Source organism: Micromys minutus, assembly GCF_963924665.1.
Source record: "Micromys minutus genome assembly, chromosome: 21".
Taxonomy (NCBI): domain Eukaryota; kingdom Metazoa; phylum Chordata; class Mammalia; order Rodentia; family Muridae; genus Micromys; species Micromys minutus.
The window spans coordinates 37,245,841-37,269,313 of record NC_137956.1 but is presented as its reverse complement, the minus strand read 5'-3'; positions in this window follow the sequence as shown (position 1 = coordinate 37,269,313).

Here is a 23,473-nt window from a genome sequence, read left to right as displayed (position 1 = left end):
GCCTGAAGAAGGAACAGGCTTCAGGTATTAGGGATTGGCAGAAAGGATATACATACATACATATATACATGTATATATACACGTTTCTTCTTGGTTTTGCTTTTATTTATTTATTTATTTATTTATTTATTTATTTATTTATTTTTTGAGACAAAGTTTTGCTAAGTAAAACTTTGGTTGGGTTGGAACTTACTATAAAGACCAGGTGGGCCTCAAAGTTACTAATAGTAATCCTCCTGCCTCTGTCTATTGAAAACTAGGATTATAGGTGTACCCCATGATACTAGATACTTCGTCATTTTGGACAGAATCCTTGGGTTAAGACCTAGCTCGGTGGTTTAGAGTACTGCCAATAACTCCAGTTCCAGCGCATCTGATATCCTTTTCGAGCCTCTATGGTTAGCAGGCACACACCTGGCACACAGGTGTACACGTATGAAAACACCCGTGCAAATAAAATAAAATAGATTTTAATTAAAGGAAAAATGGAAAAAATGATGGACCCTTACTCTGTACCCTAGGCTGACCTGGAGCTTGCTGTGTAGTCCAGGTTGCCCTTGAATTTACTATCCCAGCCTGAGTTTGCTTCTCCCTCATTCCAGCTCCCTTGCTCCATCAACACTAGCTCTTCTAATCCCAAGGCCAGAACACTCCCTGAAATATTCCCCAAATAGTCTTCTTGAATTTATAAAGGCAGAAGGTACTGTGTTCACAACTGAAGTCTGGTCTGGAGTGCCATGCCTGCCCCGTCTCTTTGGAGCCTCACCCAAACCTTATAAAGGCCTTGCACCTGAGTCTTTCTTCTCGGCGGTTTTCAGCCTGGGCTCTATCCCAGCCCCTAGCCCCTGCTCTTTTGGCCACGCTACACAGGATCTGGGCTTCCTGCCCAACTCAGTTGTCCCTGTGCCTCTGTCCAGGACTCCCAACTACTCACTTTGCTGGGTCACCGCTCCTGTCTTGTCTCTCTCTGGGTTTCATTTATCTTTATCTCTCAGTCTTGGGCCTAGACCTGTCTCTAGTCTTTCTCTCTGTCTCTGTGGATACCCTATGGCTCGCTGACTCCTCTTAGGCTCTGCCTGGCACTCTCTGGTCCAGTCAGATTGTCCCTTTCACAATTGTTCTTGGACCCTCCTTCCTTCCCAAGTGGCCCACTCAGACACCAGCTGAAACTCTGAAGAAGCTTAGAGAATGCTAATGGTGCCCTTTCCAGTACAGTCGCTATGACTCCCAAAAAGCAAAAGAGGAAAGTCCCTCCCTTTGGAGGGCTCAATTTCCCTAAAGCCTATCTCTATTTAGGTCACTGATGACTGTGGGACCCTCTTCTAAAGGGTTGTGTCTATATTTGGACATGCTTTAGCAAGTACTGGGTACAAATGCCTATGCATATGGCAGGCATTTTGCTCTTAAGCACAGGACATAGTATTCAGCAGAGTCCCCACAACGGTTACTGCTACTCTCCAGGGTGTCTCCTAAAACCATGATGGATCTTGTGAGGGATGGGATGAGCTTCTGCTACTTATCCTCACACATACCCCATGGCCCTCACATACACCTTCCTCTGCAGCACGGCTATATACCCCCACACAGGGACCTGCTGGTCCTCAAACTCAGTCTGAGATGCATACGGCAAGGCTCACCAAATTAATTACCACTGGCTTGGGGATATATTTTTTAAAAGAAGACATTTTTTTTTTCCAGGAAGAAAAACACGCAAGAGCTATAATTAGTCAGGAAGAGGAAAGAGGAGCGGTGTGTGAATCACCAGCGACAGACAGTTTGAGCCCAGTTAGCAGGAGTTTCAGAGTTGCAAGGATGTGGGTGAACTGAAGGTGGGGGACCGTGCAGCATAGTTCTGCTACCCCAGGATATCTGGGGTTCTTGAACTAAAAGGACTGATCCATTAGGGGTGAACCACTCTAAAGAGTCCCTCCTCTGCCTAAGCCTTGTCACCTGATACCTCAGTCACCGCTTTCAGCTTTTTACCAGCCCTGCCCTTCCTCAGGCTTTTCTGCCCAGGTTTAACAGACAAAGGGTGATGGTCCTCCTTGCTGACATGTGGTTGGGCTAAGAGACTTGTACCTTACGGAGCAGGGCTTAAAGATGAGAGGGTTAGGGACTGCTAATGAATGTTCTGGGTCTCGCCCACAGACAAGCAAACTGAGACCCGGGAAGGTGACAGTTCTGGCCCAAGGACACACAGTCATGAGCGGAGTGGACCTATCTGCTTATCGGATACCATATCGCTGCCAGGCCAGACCCTGGGTGGGGCACTGGGCCAACACAGAGGCAAGCGTGCTCACTAAGTTCATGTCCTGCTGTTGGAAGGCAACCAGACATCTATAAGGTGGGTAACCTGAATTGGCCTCCGGTCAGTCACAGAGGATTTTACAGGGGAGGAGGTGAAACCATGTTTGAATGCTGGAAGCAAGGAGACAGTGATACATACCTTTAATCCCAGCAGGTTGACTTAGGAAGGACTCAAGTTTGAGGTCAGCCTTGTTGTGGCGTACCCACCAGAGAAGACTGTTCAGACATGGCTTTAATTCGATAGGCAGGAAGAAGTAGGTATGGCTCCAAAAGCTTGGCATCATTTGATACACAGAGCTTCCTCCTAACCCTACACTGAATTAGTCTTCCAAATAACAGGGTGCGCCGCTTCTAAATTGGAGATTGGGTGGGAGAACAGAAGGTAAGTTCCCTCCCTGCTTCCTGCTCTCAGAGGCCGGCTCCCAAGTGAGGACCATGGTACCAAAGAGTCCTAAGTACATCCTTCGTTTCTCAGTGCAGGGATCCCAGGTCCCAGGCGCCTGTCAGTACTGGGGTCAAGCCTATACTCTGAGGTTATTTGACAGTGAGCTGAGAGTCAAGAAGTCCGGTCAAGACCTGTCCCAAGTTCAAAGGGATTTTGGAGATCATTCATTTACACTCTGTCTGATACCGTGCTGGACTCCGAAACACCAAACGGCAATGAAGGTGACGTCATGTGGCCAGACAGTTACAAGACAGAGCAAGTAGCTTTAGCAGAGGATGAGTAAGAGGCCGTGGGAACTCTTGATGTGGTTAGGTAGGACTCACTGGAAGAAGAGGCAAATGAACTGGAGACCTAAAGATGAATGTGTCATTAACAAGGGGAAGAGAATTCTAGGGAGCCGAGGACACACAATGGGAGCAGAGTTGGGGAGAGGACATGAAAAGTGATTGGGATTCCTTCAGATCTGAGGATCTTGTTAGTGTGTGTGTGTGTGTGTCTGTGGTGTGAAGAGCTAAGGGGGAAGAAAAGGGCTCTCTCTGGGTTATCCCATACCATCCTTCTCCACAGACACCACAATCATTGGGACTGGCAGCAGGGGGCAGGAAGGCATGGCTTCTGAAGCCCCAGTGGGGCAAAGAGGAGCTGGGAGACTCCTCTAGCATCTGCTCTGGCTTACACATCCTTTCTGGATGAGGGGCTATTCTCTTTAAGCACCCAGCCATGGCTCCCTGCAAACTAACTTGCAGCTACCCCCAGCTCTCATCTTTGTCCTTTTACCTCATTCGCCTGAGAAAGCCGGGGTATAGGCAGACCCCGGACAGGACCTTGAGTTCGGCATGGTACTGTCTGCCAGACTGATTGTCTGTGATAGACTGTGCTGGTGGTTCTGGCCATATGGCTGTGGGGTTCTAGGTGAGACTTCCCCAGTTGGCAGCCTTCGTGGGAGCATGGGAGTATCCAGCTTTCTGGACACCTATCTTGTTACCGTGCACATCCTGACTGCACTAGCCCAATGGTGTCCGGCCAAATTGTGGATACCAGCCCATAGGCAGAGGCAGTTCCAGATAGACAACTTCAGGGTCATCATTTGATAGATGGACACTTGATCAGTGAAATTAATTAGATGCCAGCCTAGCACAGTTATATTCATCCGTAATCCCAGTACCTGGAAGGCAGAGGCAGGAAGATCATAAGTTCAGGGCCATCCTAGGCTATGTAGTAAGTTTAAGGCCAGCCTGAGCTACAAAATGAGACCTTATGTCAAAGAGAGGAGAGTTGGGGAGAGAGAGAGAGAAGGAGAGGGAGAAGAGATAAATGAATGAGATGCAGACCCAACCTCAATTCCTGCCCACAGGTGCTCTCTGTCTAGTCAGCCACAGGGGAGGCATTAGATGACAATAAGTCCCTGGCCATGAGAGCGAAATCTGCCCCAGACTTTGGGGAGCAAAGTCCTTTAGAATCTACTTTCTACTTGGCAACCAGAGGGGAGCCTCTCAAAATCACCCCTGGTCTTCTGCTCCTTCAGGCTGACCTGCCATGGTTCCATACTGACTGGTTTTGTTGTGTCACCTTGACACAAGTTAGTCGTCAGAAAGGAAGGAGCCTCCGTTGAGGAAATGCCTCCATGAGATCCAGTTGTAAGGCATTTTCTCAATTACTGATCAACGGGGGAGGGCCCAGCCCATTGTGGATGATGCTACTGGGCTGGTAGTCTTAGGTTCTATAAGAAAGCAGGCTGAACAAGCCAGGGGAAGTAAGCCAGTAAGCAGCACCCCTCCATGGCCTCTGCATCAGCTTCTACCCCCTGGATCCTGCTATACTTGAAATCTGGTCATGACTGCCTTTGGTGATGAACAGCAATGTCGAAGTATTCGCTGAATAAACCCTTTCCTCCCCAATTGACTTTTTGGTCATGATGTTTCATCAAAACTGTAGAAAACCTAAGGCTCCCCCGGTGGCCCTGTGTGTTGTTTTGCTCCACCCTTCCCCTGCCTCTTCCTGGAAACCTGCTTCCTCCTGGCCTCCCACTCTATTCTAATGATCCCTCTGGCCACCTGCCTGTGCTGGACTTTTCTTTCTGCCAGGAACCTCTTTGTGATTTTGTTTGTTTTGTGGCGGAATCTCTTTATGCAGTCCTGAGTGTCCTAGAACTCACGCTGTAGACCAGGTTAGTCTTGAACTCACAGAGCTCCACCTGCTTCTGCCTCCTGAGTGCTAAAATTAAACCCACGTGGCAACACAACGCCCCATCTTCCCTTCCCACTTTACTGTTGCTGCCTCTCAAGAGCCAGCTTCTTAGTCCCTTCTGTCTCAAACAAGACTTGGACCTTACAGGGAGGTAGACAACCAATGTCCTTTTCTAACACACAGTTTATTGTTCCCATGTAAAAGGGGCCGGGCACAACTCATAACAGATGAATCTAACAATGTGGTTTCTAAGTGATACCACCAGTATCCAGGGGCATGACTCATGGACAGTGGGAAGAGGAGGCACAGGTGTGTTACAAGCCTGATAGCCCAGTGCCCAGCAAGCCATGATGTTCATATCCACTGGCATGGATGGGGAAGGATGGTAGTGGATGCTGGTTCAGGACTGACAGGAGCTAATTGCTTGTGGCCTCAGTTACGCTTAGTCATGTCAGCCAGAGTGCTGGACACTCAGTGGTCACAAAGTGAGAGCCAGGCTAGAGTCAGGATATCGTGATGGGAGATGAAGTCAATGAAAAGATCTACACCATTGCTGGAGCATGTGTCTGTCGTGTTAAGGTACGTTGGAGACCAGAGTCTGCTGAACTGCCTATAGTCTGAGTTTTTAGGTACTTCTGAGGGTCTTCGTATAATTGCAGACTCTTTGGCCTGCTCCTGGTTGGTGAGGGCTGACTGATCCCAGGGTACTGCTGGTTACACTGAGGTGCTTGCTTCTGCTGCTAGCATGTTCTCCAAATGGAGTGTCTCCATTTTGTGAATCACTCAATTTTGTTTCCTTTCTTTTCTTTCTTTCTTTCCTTCTTTCTTTCTATTTTTCTTCACTTCCTTCTCTTTTTTTCTTTCCTCTTCCTCCCCCCCCACTTTTTCCCCTGAGACAGGGTCATTCTATGTAGGCCAGACTATCCCGGAACTCAGAGATCTGCCTGTCTATATCTCCTGAGTGCTGGAATTACAGGTGTGCACCAGCCTGCCTGGCCCTGTTTTGTTGGGTTACTACACTCTCAGAACAGCTTCCCAGGCTCCTAAGGCTTGATAGGTCCCCATGCCTGCCTCCTCTTCCCCCACATGCTCCATGGAGCATTCAGCACAGAATAAGATCCTTCAGTGTGTGTGTGTGACATCAGACTTCACTATAGACAGTACACCATGTTTTTATTGGTCATTGCTATCTCTTATCACTTTACCCACAGAATGAGCCCAAAGTGTTCTTAATAAATATATGTGCATATTGAGTAAATAAATGTAGAAACCACAGTGTTTCTAGAACAAAAACACATATTCAGGTACCCCAAGCTGGTAAGTGGGCAATGTCAGCCCATATCAACTTGCTGAGAATGCTCACAGAGGTGGTTTATGGTGTTTGAGAGAAAATGGCTCCTATAGGCTCATACATTTGAGTACTTGGTCTCCAGTTAATGGAACTGTTTGGGAAGGATTAGAAAGTGTGGTCTTGTTGGAGAAGATCCGTCACTGGAGTCAGAGGGACCTTGAGGTTTCAGGATCCCACACCATTTCCAGGTAGCTGACCCCCTCTCGTGTGTGTGTGTGTGTGTGTGTGTGTGTGTGTGTGTGTGTGTGTGTGTACATCAGCACACACCTTGTGCTTATTGGTAAGGGTAAAAGCTCTCAGCTAGAGCACCAGTCATACCTGTCTGCCTGCTGCCACGCTCCCTTCAACAAAGGACATAGACTCAAGCTCTCTGAGAACTGTAAGTCCAATAACCTTCCTTCTGCAAATGTTAATCACTGTGTCTCTTCACAGCCATCTGGAAGTAACTTAGACAAGCTTAGGAGTACAAAAGGATGCCATTCAAGGATCAGCACCAATGTCTTTAAAATCTGGGCTGTTTGAGGGTGGAAGGTATGAGAAGGGGATGTGCTCCATAACCCAACATTAATCCATGGGGAGACACAAGCTTCTGATCCTCACACAGTGTCACCCGTGGCTGGTTTGGGGGCAGCCATGAGGCGATCAACAACAAGAGTGACACCAGCTATGTCAGTGGCCACTTCATTATAAAATGAGTGAGAATTAAAAAAAAAACATATTTGAACCTGGGTATGGTGGTACACACTGGTAATTTTAGTAGTTAGGAAGTGGAGGTAGGGAAATCAGGGGTTCAAGGCCTGCTTGAGCTCCATAATAAGTTTATGAGACCCTATCTCACAACTCAAAAATGTTTTTTAATGAAGATATTCAGATATTAAGGCATATGGGGCCAGCATCCACCTGCCGACATATTTCCTTCAGCTCTAATGTATGCTATGGGTTAGATGAGTACAGTGCATGAAGACAGACAGACAGACAAGACCTGCCTTTGCCTGTGTGGGCATCAAGCTAAAACCAGGAGCGGAAGCAGGATCAGTGGTCTTTAGCCCTCTGACCAAAGGGAAGGGAAGCGATTTCTCTTGCCGTTTGCTCTCTGAACATATACTATCTGCAGGACAAGGGTTGGGGTCTGTAGGCTCCTAGAAGTTTTAGTTTTCTTTTGGGATCTTGTGCCTGGCCCTCAAGAGACAGTCTTCAAACAGCTGTGAGGACCACGGGACACCACAGAGACAGGCACAGGGCTTCCTCTTCATAGATGTCTATTCGGTGGCCTCTTTGGTAGGTTCCTCTTCCCAGCTGTAGTTGCTAGGAGTCGCATACAGATCACAATTCAAAGCAGTGGCCAGTTTCTCCCTATGACCCTGTCATTGTTCAGTGTGTCTGAGGAGCCAAGACTATGTGATGTTTGTAGTGGTGGGTATGGGCAGTGAACAGGCACTCAGAGAAGGAATGAAAGCCTATTGTGAGAACCAGACCTTGCCTCTCCTATCCCCATGTGACCTCTGTGCAGTTCCCAAGTTCCCATCCTGGTTGTCAGGACCATCTGGGGAGAGCCAATCTCCCTGGGTGCAGAGCCCTATTCTTACCTGGCAAACTCTTGGGGCAGAGGCCACGTGCCTAAGCCCTGCTCTGCCCAGGCCAGGCAGGGAAGGCTCTAAAGGACACAGATAGCTCTTCTTCTAAAGGACACTGGGCCATTTATCAGGGAGAGATAAGCAGTATCCAGAAGCAGAGCTGGAAGGAACTGTCTGCAGGAGACAACCCAGGGTCACTCAGAGGTCATGGGGCAAATCATATCTCCACCCACTTCAACACGTGATACCTGTGCCCCGAGCTGTGATATCCTGCCCCCACAACCACAGGCTACTGGGACCTGGTTTTTGTTTCCTTTTGGTTAAACTCTTCAATAGCATGGCCCCTGTGATTCTGTATTGCTGACTTATAAATGGGAAAGTGAGATGTAGGGTCTGGCTTTGAACTCCTCTTAGTAGAGGAAATGAACACTGGACCCCAGCTTACCCTTTGCCTGGCTGAACAATGTGGGTGGGAAGAAAACTCATGGGCATTTACCACACACACACACACACACACACACACACATCCTCATATGACCTCTGTGAAGTTCCCAAGTTTCCATCATAGTGTGGACCAGACAGAGACAGTGCCCAAACAGGTGAAGTCCCTAGGCCCAGGCCCCATCTCTTGGAAGTAGTCAAACTGAGTTTGAAGGCTGATCACTTGGAGGAATATTCCAAGTGGAATAGACCACTGTCAGCTCATTGTGGTGTTGGGCACTGACTGGCAGAGTCTAGAACAAACCCACCGGGCAGAAGCAGCTCTGGGGTCCTTATGCCCAGATACAAGCATTCAGTAGGGCTCAATGAATGCTTTGGAATGCCTGCAATCCTAGCACTCAGGAAGCTGAGGCAGGAGAATTGAGAGTTGGAGGCTGCTTGGACTATATAAGACTCATTTAAAAAAGAAGGAAAGAGAAGAGAAAACAACTTCTGAACAAAGCGTAAGTGACAGCAACCTTTAAAAAACGGTTTTTATTACATTTCTTCTTTTAGTGTCTGTATGTGTGTCAGAACTCACACATGCACATGTGTGCATGCACAGTGGTTCATGTGTAGGAGTCAGAGGATGACTTGTAGGAGACAAGACACTTCTGTCCTTCTACCATGTGGGTTCTGGCTGTTGAACTCAGGTCTTCAGGGTTGGCAGTAAGCACCTTTCCCCACACAGCCCACTTTCCAGCAGATGACAAGCTTCTTATTGACCCATCATCTGCTGGGTCTCCCGGGTCTCCATAACGTCTCATAAAAAAATGACAGTGGGGCTGGAGCAATGGCTCAGTGGTTAAGAGCACTGACTGCTCTTCCAGAGGTCCCGAGTTCAATCCCCAGCAGCCACATGGCTCACGACCATCTTTAATGAGATCTGATGGCCTCTTCTGGTGTGTCTGAAGACAGCTACAGTGTACTCATACAATAAATAAATATTTTAAAAAATGATAGTGGTCTCTTTGGAAGCCAAGGAGTTGAGTCTAAGACTTGGATTTCCGAGATGTGGAAGAGGAGGATGGAGTGAGGGAACTCTCCTAGCTGGAACCAGATTTATCATCCCCCTAGGGTGAAGGCTTGTAGCCCTCTCTCTTGACATTCCTAAGGACTACTGTGTTCAGGTGTTAGAGGAGGCTAGACCTCAGGATCCGGGAAAAGTCTTAGGGAGAAAAAATCTGAATTTCTCCCATGTTCTAGTATTCAGGCAGTAGACTTAACCCAGAAATATTTCCCTTTGAGTTCATTTGACAGGCACTAGAATCCCAGGGGGCTAGGGGGAGGGGACTCAAAACTATCTATCTTCTTGGAGACTCTGTACCCCTCTTTTTTTCAGCCTGGGCCTGGCTGGGAAGGCATGAAGGTCTAACTTGAGATCAGAAGGGTCCCTGGGCCTCAGAAGGGAGCTTGTGATCATTTTAGTCACGCAGAAAGAATCTCACAGATCTGATGGATGGGTGCCAATCTGACCGCCGTAGGTCCCTAGAGGCTTCCATACTGAGCTGCCCTTCCTGCAGTCTGGCCAGGGGCCTCCTCCTACACTCCAAGATGGGCTTGCATGGACCAAAAGTTATGGAAAGGATTTCTGATTCATGACACTGGTTGAGTGACCTGACATTAAGCCATCAGGAGACACGTGCCTCCGATCTTTAGGACTCAAGTACTTTCTTTGGCTGGCCCCTAAACCAGGAGCCAGAGCAATCCCTTCACAGAAATTCTGAGCCTTAGGAAGTGGTTCTGGAATTGGTATGGGAGAGGTGAAGGTGATGCTGGCTGCAGGGTGTGGACAGAGCAGGTCTCCTCAGGGGGCGGGGCAGCCCTGTGATCACAGGACAACCCAAGAAACCCAGAGGATAGAACGTGCTGCTCTGGCTCTGCTCCAGATGCTGGCTGAGCTCAGTTTTCTGGTACTCTCTTGTTTAATTAATTCTCATGACCCTGAGAGATTTGCACAATTATTAATCCCTGTTTACAGATGAGGAGCAGAGGCCCAGAGGGGCTAAACCCTGCCTGGCATCACAGAGCATCAGTAATCCTCATGCCCAGTGCACACACTCAGAGGGACTGACACTCCACAGGGTGTACCTCACTGCTTAAGAGCACAGTCCTGGTGAGGGGGTTTGTGCTAGCAAGATCTCAGTGTGGAGGACTTAATGTCCCCCTCTCAGGACCCTTCCACAGGATGCTAATCAGATGGGTGCAGGAGCTGGTAGTGGGACCAAGACAAAGCAGAGAAGCAACCAAGCCTGTCGCTGGAAGAAAACTGGTTTCAGCAATGTGGATCAACCTTCTGGAGCATACCTGTGATTCTAGTGAGGCAGGCATTGAATACATATATACAGGATCACATGATGTACAGACAGCCCAAGAAGCGCTGGGGGGGGGGGGGGGGCGGACTCTATGTGCCTGCACACACACAGATCCCCCACCAGGGGCCCCTCACAGTCTCTCTGTCTACTGGGGCTCTGCATCCTTGCTCTGGACAAAGGGAGAAGAACAGAGAACTGAGGCCCCAGGAACACATCCTGACTAAGGCTGCAGGGCTGGCCCAGACATGACTGGCAGCTTAAGAACCTTCACTTTGCGGTTCCTCAGCTCCTTTCTCTTCCCTCTCAGTCCCTCCCCAATCCCCACATCCCCCCCCCCCCCCCCCCCCGTCCACTCACCTCCTTACTCCTTATTCTCTTCGCCTCCCCTTTCTGTCACACCCTCTGACATCCCTCTGACTCAAGTCATACAGGTGCTCTCTTCTACCTCTGGGCATCTGTCTGGGGGTAAAGCGTCCTCAGTCTCACTCCAGCTGGGCTTCATGCTTGCCTTGGTCTGAGCTTGAATAGGAAGGAACGCAGGAACCACGGGCCTCAGGGTCTGTCTCTTGTTGCAGTCCTAAGCCTGGCTGCATTATGGGAAGATGGAAGATGCTCATGGTTGGTGTAGCATCAGAAGTGGAGAGAAAGTGTCGAAGTTTCACGGGTGAAAGGGAGGCTGGAGAGGGCCATGCTCACAGCCAAGGCTTTCCACAGAGTAGGTTAAGGCTTTGGGGTTTCCCATCTCTGCCACCAGCCCAAACACCTTCCTGACTATTTCCTGTGGCCCAGAAGACCGAGGTGAAGCAAACCAAGTTGCTCCTGAAACAAATGCCCTGTGGCCTTCGGCCAGTCAGGGCATTATACTCAGCTCAGTTTATCCATCTGTCAAATGGGACAAGAGATGGGAGAGTGTGGGAAGTTTAGGCCTCAGAGATAGCCACCTGGATCAATAAGACTATCAATGGGCTAGCCTGTTCTACATATTTAGCTCCAGGACAGTCAGAATTATGTAGGGAGTTCTTGCATAAAAACAAACAGACAAACAAACAAACAAAGACAACTCCTTCTGACTGCAGACCTGTCACAGCCAAATCCCCATTCATCACAGCCTCCTCTGACCCCTTGTGTTTAAATACTCAAACTTAGTTCCCTCCGCCAGGCCTGAGATCACTTAGCTGGTGCCAAGATCTGATAGGCTGCTTCTTGCTAATCTGTGGCCTGAGTGTAGCGTGGGCTGCCAAGGAGCTGTCTGAGATGGGGCTGCTGGAACCCACTGGTCTCTCGAGTCTGCTATGCTGCACATCTCAGCTTGGTGAGGCTCAGAGCAACTCCAAGAAGCAGCCACAAGGGCCACTAGTCTCGAATCAGGTCCTAAAGCCTAAGACCCAAGCCTGGCATGCCCTCTCCTCAGCCAAGCCATGGCTGAGCTCTGCTTTTGCCTCCTTTGCCTCATGGAAGCTGACCAACCCTATCCAGATGTTGCCCCTACAAGTTTTCCTTGACCTGCCCACTCATGACAGCAATGAGACCCACTCCTCAGTGGGCTCAGACTCCATTCCCATGCCTCAAATTCCACCCCCAGGGGCCCTCTCAGGTGGCCAGTATCAGGTCTAGTGGACCAAGAAGCATGTCACATGATGCGGGGAGCAAGAGGTCCAGGGCAAGGGACCATGGAGAGCTTTCTCTAACTCTTAGCTTTGATCCTTACCCGGTAGGGTATAGTGCAAAACAGGCAAAGGTGAGCCTTGGCCTGGATTCTCCAGCCTGGTGCTGGCGCCTTCTCCAAAGGAAGGAGGAAGTTGCCAGGTGCGATCAGAAGCAGGCTTCCTGTTGTCTCTGGACTGGCTATCCCTCATCCGCTGGGGGCTGGGGTGGCAGGGCAAGGAATCCATTCATGTTGGTGACTTCTCTGGGAGCCTAGCCAGCTTCATGTGCAGGGCCGAGAGCAATGGTTGAGCATTCTGTTGGGCTGCGACTTGGGGGAGGGGGAGAAGGCAGGAGCTGCACCTGTGCCCCAGGGATAGTCAGGGTCTGGATAGGAGCCTGGTTATGTGGAATCAACCACCTAAGCCCGCTAAGCAACACAGGAGAGAACAGGACTGGCAGCCACAGCAGCAGGGTTGAGGGTTCAGGTATCCACTAAGAACGGGATCCCCAGGAACACTCCCTTTGTAACAGTTTGGAAAGTTGACTAAGACCAACACTGACCTCTGAGCAAGCTGGTCTAGCACCTGCCTATGCTCAGACTGCCACATTCATGTTACCATCCTGCAGAGAGCAGTTACCCTCCGAATCTCATTCCTGCCCCCTCCTTCCCCACCCACACCGTCTTTCAAGTCAATATTCCCTCACCCCCACCACAAGGTGATTCAGCCCTCTCCGACTGTCTGTCTCTGACCCATGGAGCATAAAGCATGCTTAAGGAGAATAGGTGTGTCTCATGGGATTTTTTTGTGATGATTCAATGCACACACAAAAGGCTTTGTGCCGAGCCTGAACAGACCAAGGCTACACTCAGGAGGCAGTGGCAGAAGCCTTCATGGTCACATCAGGTCCTGCTTTGCCTCTTCCAAACTTCTGAGGTTCTGATCAGCCTCTCCCCATTTTGAACACAGGAATCTGGGACACACTAGGGTTAAGTGCCCTAAATCACATAGCTGTAGGTAGCAGAATTGGGGTTCCAACCTGGCTATCCTGACACTGTTCCCTGCTCACAGGCCACATGTGGCTCTCAGTGGACTGCAGCCACTTCTATGTTTCTTCACACGATTCTATGTTAAACTGGAGGCTCCCAGGGGAGGAGCACTGGCTTGTGGGTGGTTCAGCAGCGGCTAACTTGAAGAGAGGGGTCCAGGGCTCTGCAGAAACCTGCTTCCTTCCCTCCCACGAGAGTCTCCCAGGTCTAGAGGTGGGATAAGAGGAGTTGACTCATTCTCTGTTTTTTCAAGGTGGGGTGGGGGTGGGGGCTCCCTGAGGCTGGCCAGATGCTAGTGTGTACAGAGCTAAGAGAGGGATTGACTTTGCAACTCTGGCTAGATATCTCTGCAGCTCAATGTTGGGATTCCAGGCACATCCAGAGGCTGCAGCAGAGGCTGTGTGTGTGTGTGTGGGGGGGGCACCAGTGCTGGTGTCTATGACAGAGAGGGAGAGGGCATCACCCTCTGCCTCTAGCACTTGCTATAGTGTTGTGAAGGAAAATGCTGCAGAGTCAGGATGGACTATGAGGGAGTTGAGGGGCTTATATATCGTCCCTACCCACCGTGTCTCTTAGGACTCGCTCTGCTGCCTGCAGGATTTACAGCTGAATTCCTTGGCTCTTTGCCTCATCCTCCCTGGATGCCTTGGTTTTATTGCATGAAAGACAGGGAGAATAAAACCTTGCAGTGAGGACAGGATGGAATGTTTCATACCTAGAATGGAGCCTGGCACACAAGAGGGTTAAAGTTCACAGCCTACTTCCCCCCTACCCCCCACCTCTGGGGATACATGTGTTCCTCAGAAACAGATATCCTGTCTGGGTGGGCTGGGAAGAGCATAGGTATGGGACCTCAAGTTTGTGGGAGGGGACAGTCCCAGTGAGGCAGTCTGGATATAGCTGACAGCTGACATGGTTCCGGGAATCACAGAGCAAGTTAGAGGCTCCCCTTCCCTGCACATTCAGGAGGCATGGTCCGTAGGGCAGACACACAAGGATAGATGGGGTTTCTGGATTAAAATTTCTGTATATTTTCAGACCTTTTGACTCAAGTAGTCAAATGGCCTCCAGAAAGCTTAAGCTCTCATGTACTGGGGAAATTATAAGACAGCTGAGCCAGGTACAACTGAGCCACCCTTCCCCATGCTGGTTATTCCTGGGGCCAGGGATGGAAGGACCCCTGATCTGACCCCAAGGTTCCATGGCCTTGTGGTCTCTTCTCGTGGCTCCTTCCACTTTATTTACTTCTTTAGACTTGAGAATGAATGAGCTAGTCTTGGCTAGCTGGTGATACCACCTCAGGCAGGAGGCTGTCTCTGGTGGGACAGACTAAACAGAGACCCATGGGACACCCTGGTTCCTAAGCCTAAACCAAGGCCCAAGACAAAGCAGCTCAAGTCTATCCCTCCTGCCCAAGCAAGGGTGGGGCTCTGGGGTCTCTAGCTGTAGTTTGACATGATATTAGCTGTACATGTTAGAATCACCAATATTGGACGTATCTCTTATCCATTGGTCCACGGGCATTCCCCGTGCCTTTAATTGTCTAATAACATTTTTACATTGAGCATTTGCATTTCAGATGCCAAGGTCTCTATCAGCACCTGTGAAGGAGCCAGTTCAACCAGTCAACAGGTTCTCTGGGGCAAGAGTGAGGATTAAAAAGAAAAAAAGACAATTAGACAACATTGTAGCATGACCCCAGCCAGTTCTGAGGCTGAAGCCAGGTTTTTTTTTTTTCTTTTTGTTTCCTTTTTTAAAGAAAATCTTATTTATTTAATGTATGAGGGCTCTGCTGCATATATATATCTGCCTGCCTGAAGAGGGCGCATCAGGTCCCATTACAGATGGTTGTGAGCCACCATGTGGTTGCTGGGATTTGAACTCATGACCTCTGGAAGAGCAGGGAGTGCCATTAACGCTGAGCCTTCTCACCAGCCCGGGTTTTTTTCTTTTTTAGTCTGTTTTTATATCACTTTAAGAACATGTGAACTAATAAGATCAGTTCTGGGTCAAGGAACAAGCAAGGCAATAAACAAAAATCCCATAAACACCTTTCTAGAAGCTAATCAGGACGACCAAGATAAGCCTGCTCTGAGGCTTGCATTGACTCAAGTGTAAATGTTCTTAATCTGAGCCTATTTCCTGAGTCCTAGCCCAAAGTCAGATTCTCACCCTTAGCTTACTTCCTTGTCTGATTTGCCTGATGTCAAATTCTTGCCAAGTTTGTAGAAGCAGCCCAAACAGTCTCTACACACCTGCCTTGCATCAGAGATATGGTGCTTTGTTTATAGCCGAGGCAAACCTTTATTTAAAAAAAAAAAAAAAGTGAAGGATTCTCCAGAGCGTTGTATAATATTTGCAAATGAGGTGGACTTTCCTCCAAGCTCCTCAACTTTGTCCCAAGCTCTTTTTATTTTATTTATGTATTTAATGTATGAGTGCTCTGCTGCATATACATTTGCCTGCCAGAAGTGTGTATTAGAGCCCATTACAGATGGTTGTGAGCCACCATGTGGTTGCTGGGAATTGAACTCATGACCTCTGGAAGAGCAGCCAGTGCTCTTAACTGCTGAGTCATCTCTCCAGTCCCTGTCCCAAGTTCTTAAAGCCACTAAGTGACATTGTTCTATAGTAGCATCATCGAATCGCATCTGCTCTTGTCTATCAGAGTACTCCCTTCACCCATCAATTGATCTTCTACTATATTCATTTCCCTCGCTCCATTTTGTGGTTCGATATCCACAGCTTCTTCCCTCCACCATGTTAACCATGGCAACCGTGGACCAGCCTCTAGTACAGCTGTTATCAATCCCTTCCAGTCTTGGGGAATAGTTCTATTTTGAGTAGCCCAGCTATTTAGAATTTGTTTCATGTAAGGCAAGTGCATCTCATATGAAATCATGACCTCTTTAAATGGCCTTAGATCTGCGGTTTCTCTAGGGTGCCATCCTATCTCTTGGCAGGCATCTGCTGTATGACTACTGGGAAAGCTGATGATGGTCTCATAGTCCAGGGCCACCACTCTGTTACCCTGGCAACAATACCCCTCTAACCCTGGCAGCATGGTTGGTCCAAGATTGACCTTTTCTTTCAAAACGGGCTGTTTCATCAGATTGTCCTCCTGCATTTTCAACTTTTCTCTGACCTAACTACCCTCTGACACTGTTTCTTTTCCTCTTTTCTCCTTTGAGAAACTCCCTCTATCTTGTTCAGCTACTGGGACTGAGCCTTTGTGTTCTCTTTTTCCCAATGCAACTTTTTCACCAACTCTGCAACCTTTCAGAAACTAGAGAGTAGAGTGACCTCTACCTTTTGTGAAACAGAAAGGAGGAGAAGGAGAAGAAAATCTACTTTGGGAACAAAGTGGGGGATATCCCAGTGTTACCAGATACAATAACACTTGAAATCCATTTCCCCATTCTGCCTAGCTCCACATTCGGGTGCCATGTGTGGTAGGTAGCTTTACTACTTTGTGGATCTTCTTTCTTAGACCTTTTTCTGCCCTTTTCTACCCCTTTAACCCCACAAGATAGAGAAGGGTAGAAGAGAAAGGGGGCAGTGTCGTCATTAGACTATACTGATTCAGGGCATAGAGTTCCTTGGGGCAAGTTGATCTTTGCTGTCAGGATAGCTAATTTCTTTTTGTTGTTTCTTCTTTATGCACCACTATTAAAAAACCAACTACAACCAACAACCCACCCTACCTGTCAGGGCCCTAGCATTTATATACCCTCTAAAAAGTCCCCAGAATGCCAAACATTCCATAATCACAGAAATTATCTGCAGCTGGCAAAACCATTCCTCTGCTAGAGCACAAGGCAAACCATAGTCAGTGGCTGTGGACAGTCTGAAGCAGCCCCATACCCCACACCTGGGATTACAATGAAAGCACTTTATTTCTATGGCTTGTTTTTTAAAGAAACCCAAACTCCCAAATTGCCACAACAGGGGTCCCCGTCCCACCCCAATTTATTGAACACTGGCTTCAGTGTCCACACTCATAGTAAATATGAACCTAATGGAGCAAGATGGAGAACTTGAGTCATGTCTTCAACTTGGTCCCCGCTGGCCCCAGATGCCGGGGACGCTGCTGGGAGGGACTCTGGCAGAGTCTGTTGCATGTGGTTTGGGACCCTGGATTCCCCAGGTCACAGGCTCAGACTATCGTGGCCAGGTGACCTTCCTTCACTGGTAGTACCCCTCCTCTAGCTCTGCCACCAAGCACAGTGGCCTGGTGTTCTGTTTCTCCCATCATTCCAGGGTACCTTTTATTCCCTGTGTCCTCCAGTTGGGGTAGATGCTGCAGTGGCGCTGTTTGCACTTTGCACAGCCCCAACAATACAACTCCCAACCCTGGGTCCTCGACTGGAGAGGCCTTTGCAGTTTGGAGCAACAGCAACAGGCACTGATGGGAACCCAGAAGCCACTACAATCCAATGCCACCTACTCAGAGGGATGGCCTGGGACAGGTAGAAAGCCCATTGCAGTTGGCAACAATAGCCTGTATCCCTAAAACTTTTGAGCATCCTCTGTGTATGTACTATTACTGTCCTGGGAGGAGTTATCCTTGTCTCCCCTGGGGCCACAGGATACCCTAGGTCTGATGAGGTATCTTCATTGCCATCATTCAAGTGAGACTCAAGAGAAGTGAAATGACCAAGAGTCCTACAGAAGGTCCCTTCTGACAGTGGGCTCTAGGTCAGTCTGATGGCAAAGCCTCCCATGATCTCAGAAGCTGAGATCTCTGATTCTGCCCATAGTCTTTAAGGAGGGCAGGAACTCACTGTGTAGGAATTGCAGTTATGGCCCAGAGAGAGCGGGGTTGGCTGACTCATAGTATCACTAAATAGCCCAGGCAGCCATATGTACAAATTCAAGAAAGGAGGTGCTAAGGAGTTTCAGGGGTGTAGGCTGCTGGCCCAGTCGCTATGGGGCTTTCTATTTGTCCCATGTCCATCCCAGGGCTGGACCATTTGATGGTTCAAGTAGTGAAATGCTTTCAGGTCCCTCTGCATAATCCTCAGTTGTGTTACACAGGTCTAAGGCCACTTGTTCCATCTAAGAGGACCTTGCCATCCTGCTCAGCTATAACAATGGCTGTCCTCTGTGTCCTTCTCACAGTGACACTCATGGGAGGACAGAGTGGAATCCTCTCATGGGAACTCCCTGAAAACATGCTGACTGGTCCTGCGAGCTACAAGACACTGGTGTGTTTGGCCTACCGGGTTATTTTTTCCAGAACTCAGGAGTTTGAACCAGGATCATCATCAGTAGCAGGCTGGCCATGGTGCTGGGACCAAGACCTGGCAGGATGTGGCTGCAGAGGTAGAACTACAATGAAAATCTAGAGACTTAGCCTTCTGGGCCTTCTGAGGATCTCTGTAGCTTGCTGCGCCCCTCTTTTGGGTTTCAGTGGTCTCTGTTTAGGACAGGCCCTACTTGGGCAGGTGCCCTCAATCTAGAAGCTACTCAAAGTCCCAATCCCACACTACTTCACCCCGATCCTTTAGACAGCCTAGAGGGGGTTTGTCTACACTGTCTGTAGGCCAGGTTCCAATTTCTCCAGGCTTTGAGGCCGTCTCACCCCCTCAGCCCCTTGGATAGACACTAGTCCTGAACGGCACTGCCCAGGAATTGGAGGAAGTTGAGGGTGCTTGAAAGTCCAGACCTTGCTTGTCTGCTGGGGGCTGAGCATTTACTTGGTCCCTCTCAAGGTCCTGGGTTCTTAGACACCAAGATTTCTAAAAGGTACAGGTGTCAGCAAGACTGGCATCTAGGGCAAGGGACTCCTCAGCCAGCTTTGTGTGTGAGAACACCCCCCCTTTCTACCCTAGATGGTCTAATGATGGCCCCAGCTGAGCTCAGCAACCTTCAGAAAAGGCAGCACCTCCAACCCTACGCTCCTGGAGGCCTGGGCAAGGGCCCAGATGAGAATGCCAGGGCACGTGCTCTGGGGAAGGCTGAGCTGGGCACTTCCTGCTGATGGATGCCAGGGCTCTGTTCCCCCGGAGGGGTCATTCTTTAGTCTTAGTCAGAGGAAGTGAGGCAGGGTAAATGGGCAATGCCTATGTAGGGCCGCCAGTCCTGCAGGGACTATGGCGGCAGAAACTGTGGAGGTGCCCAGTCCAGCACCCACACCCATGCATGCCACGTTTGACCTTCATATCTATCCTGATGCCCGTGCCCAGCAGCTACCCTGAACCTAGCCCCATGTTCCAGCTCCCTCCTTAACTATACCTTTTCCCTGCCAGGGAGGTGAGCTATCACAGTATGCATGTTTATTCTTATTTCTTTTTATTCATATTTAAAAATATGTATACCTGGACAGTCGTGGCACATGCCTTTAATATCAGCACTCTGGAGGCAGAGGCAGGTGGATCTCTGAGTCTGAGGCCAGCCTGGTCTACACAGCAGGTTCTAGGACAACTCGAGCTGTACAGAGAAACCTTGTTTCAAAGAACCAAGAAGAAAAAAAACTAAGTGTATGTGGTGAGAAGCGCACACACGTGTAGGGTACCAAGGTGGCTGGTATCACACCTCTGGAGCTGGAATTACAAGGGGTTGTGAGCCGTTGCTATGGATGCTGGGAATCAAGTTCAAGCACAGTATGTGCTCTTCACTGCTGAGGCCTTCCAGCCCTGTCAGTGTGGTTCAGATCTCACTACCTTAGAGCCTGTGAAGTTGGCATGAAGAAGAAACACGTATGTCCTTAGTTCGTCCATCTCCAACACAGGGAGGCCACTCTGTAAGCATGTCCAACTCTCAGGGTCCTGAGTCTGTGCCCATGCTGAGCAGAAAGGCTGAAAGTGCTCCTGCTGGAACAGACGGCTTGAATGGCTTACACTGTGTGCTTGTGAACAGCTGTGACCCCCCAGATCCATTGCCTTGGCTCTCCGTGTCTCTGGACCCATGGGACTTACTAATTCTGTTGTGGTCTTCAGGCCCAAAGTTGCATGGGACCACAACCTGCCCACAGTCCCTGCATCTTTGTGGGGAAGTTGGGTCCCAGATGGCAGGAACCCAGTGCTGATCCCAGGAGGTCATGTGTCTCTTCACAAAAAAAGCAAAGCAAGCCTTCCCATGCTTCTCCCCTTAGCAAAGCCCGGCTCAAGCCAACCTGTTGGGTTTCTGCACAGTAAGGTATCCACAGTGGGCTGAAGCTAACCCCAAAATGGACCAGCTCACAAGATGGAGGGCCACTAGTGTTAGAAGGCCAGGCAGGGGACAAGGACTCAGACAAGGGTATCCTCTCTATACCTTCGAAACAGGGCCCCTTCCAAAGACTGTGCTGCAATACTCCACCTTAGTGCTGCTTCCTCCTTGGAGCCAGGGCAGACTGGGGACAGAAGACACAGAAGGTGACACATCTCAGTGTGGTCAAGTTGAATGGAGCCCAATGGTGTACTGCCCTACCCTCTTTCCGGAGGGTGAGATGGAAGCGGGCCTAGCATTCTCACAGTAAGCCAGAAGAAGGAAGATGAGAATTAAGAGGGTCTCTGGGACCCATGTGGTTGGACCAGACAGAGTCCTGGGCCTGGCTGGGTGGGGGGCGGTAGAACTCTGTCGGGCAGGCTGTTGATCCAACCCAACAATGATGAAATGGCCCCTTTGTCCTGCGGCGCCAAAGTTGCTGTGACTGGAGGAGGCGTGACGTGAAAGGGTCATTGTTCCTACTTGGGCAGCCACTCAGGGAGCTGGAGGACCAGCCCAGGGCAGGCTTTGTGCCAAGGCTGTAGCCCTTGCCTGCTGTCTGTAGCTGCTCGGGATGTCCTGGGCTTTCTGCCTCTGACCCATAGCCAATCCCTCTTCCTCTTGAGCCAGGCTAGACACAGGTGTCCCTCTGCGACCCTGGAATCAGAATTCCGCAGATCCTGAATGGGGTGCTTATCCTTGGGGGCTGGGCTTGTCCCTTCACATGCAGGTGCACCTTAGCGCCTTTAAGTGCCAGCAGAGCTCAGAGGTGAAGAAGATGCTTTGTCCTGGGTCAAGGAAACATACTGGGTGACATTCATATCCCAAGGCTGTGGCCTCCGGGGCACCTCCCCCCCCACTCCCCACCCCCTTGGCACCTTGCCGATAAGGAAAGAGAACCAGAGGAAGAACTTGGGTGTTCCTAGGCAACAGTGGGCGTTTTTCTGTTGCTGTCCCCAGACTGGATGGGTGTCCTTGCTCCATGAGTGCCTGAAGCCCCTCTGCTCCAGCTCCCAAGTCTTTTGTTTCTCCAAGCCTTTCCCCCTGGACTCTGGCTAAAACCTAAACCTGATCAGGTGCTGCCCCTGCTTCAAACCTGCTGCAGCCTGCCCCCCACAGCCCAGACTTTATGTTCCAGAGCTGGTGTTTAAAGCCCCCCCCCCCAAGGCATAGAAACAGCAGTTGGGGACAAGATTGCCTGGATCCTTCCAGCCCTGTGCAGACTTTATCCTGCCAAATGAATCTTCAGCCCTCGGGGATGTGCTCAGGGTCCAGGACAAAGCTAAAGGCCCCCTTCTCCCTCCCCTAGGTGGACTGGCTGCTCCAAAGCTCAGAGCTCCTCTACACACCTCTCCAGCCCTCCTTTCTCCACTGCCTCCCCAACCATCAAGCCTCAAGCTTCAGGCTGCACCTGACCCCAGCTAATGAACCCCTCTCCCAGTCCCAACCAGGCTTTGGCTCAGCTCTAGACTTCTTTCCCTGGAGGAATGTAGCTAATTAACCGAGAGGGTTTAATTAATCAATTAGTGTGGCTTCCAGACCCCTCCACTTAGCTGGGGCAATAGCAGATCTTTTTGAACAAGAGTGACCAGAACCTTCTCTGGTTGGAGCCTAGCCAAGGGCAGGGGAACAATCAGGGTGCGGAGAGGCAGGGGAGCAGCACCATGGGGTGCCCAGTGCCACCTCCTTTGTATCACTATAAGCCTGGACAGGCAGGCAGGATAGGGTCACCCAATCATAGGGTAGCATGAAAGGGGGCAATACCTCATATGTACAGCTCACGCAGACAGATACTCCGAGCTCACCATATTCCCCAGGTGGCCCAGGGGATGGCCAGCTGAGCCTGGTCCAGGGTTGATGCTGCATAGAGGCCCATGAAAACCAGAAGAGACATCAGACCCCAACTTGGAGAATGAGCTTAGGGAAGGGCTTCCTAGAGGTGGGAGGGGTATTGGAGATGGGCTCAGAGAAAAGCCAGAGAAGTGGCAGCCATTTGAAAGGGACAGTGGGCGGTTCTACATTCCAGAAAGAGACAGCCAACAAGGATTTGGAGGCAGGATGCTCAGAAGGTTCGGGTTCACTGGAAGATGTTGCCTCCTCTGGGGAGCCTTCCAGGGTGTTTCCTGTTAGAGCTGGGTGTTTCTGCCATTCTGCTCTTCCAGTTTATAGGTCCGCGGTAGGAGAACACTGGCTCCACACTTCCGAGCTCCCCTCACAGCTGCTAACTGTCCCCTTCCAGTCACCTCCAGGTGCACCGGCGGGGCCTCAGTGTTCTACTTCAGCTGCTTCTGTGATTGTTATGGCTTCAAAGGGGAATGACAACCAAAAGTCCCTTTAGGAGCCTAGGGGACGGGTCGGTGTGCTTGCTGCCAAGTCTGACAACTGGAGTCCTATCCCCAGGCATGATGAACAGAGAGAAGTGACTCCTGAAGGTTGTCCTCTGACCTCCACAAGCATGCCCAAGTACACATATGACCCCACAAACTGACAAACAACCAAACTCAAACACTGAAGGTCCCTTTCATCTACCAGCCCAAGCCTACCTACCGCAGCACCTTCCTGACCACGGGCTATTATTCCGCTTTATCTCAGCTCTCTCATCTGTCCATCAAGGTGAGCCCAGCCCTTCCCTCTGAAGGCTGCAAGGAGGGTTAAATGAATTTATCATCTTAAGCCTGCAGGACACCCAGACCTAGAGCGAGGGCCACACTAGCTAGGTATGTTATTATTACCATCACCCTCGCTGCACTTAGAACCGTTGAGGGTTCCACAAGTCAGCACAGTCCTCAGGCAGGGCCAACCAGGAGGGGGAGTGCAGCCAGGCACGGGCTTGGGCCAAGGAGGGGTGCTTAGCTAGGTCTCCAGCTTCTGCCAGGGACTGCTGACTTTTGGCTTTTGCAAGTCAGCAATAATAGGCCAACAGGAAAG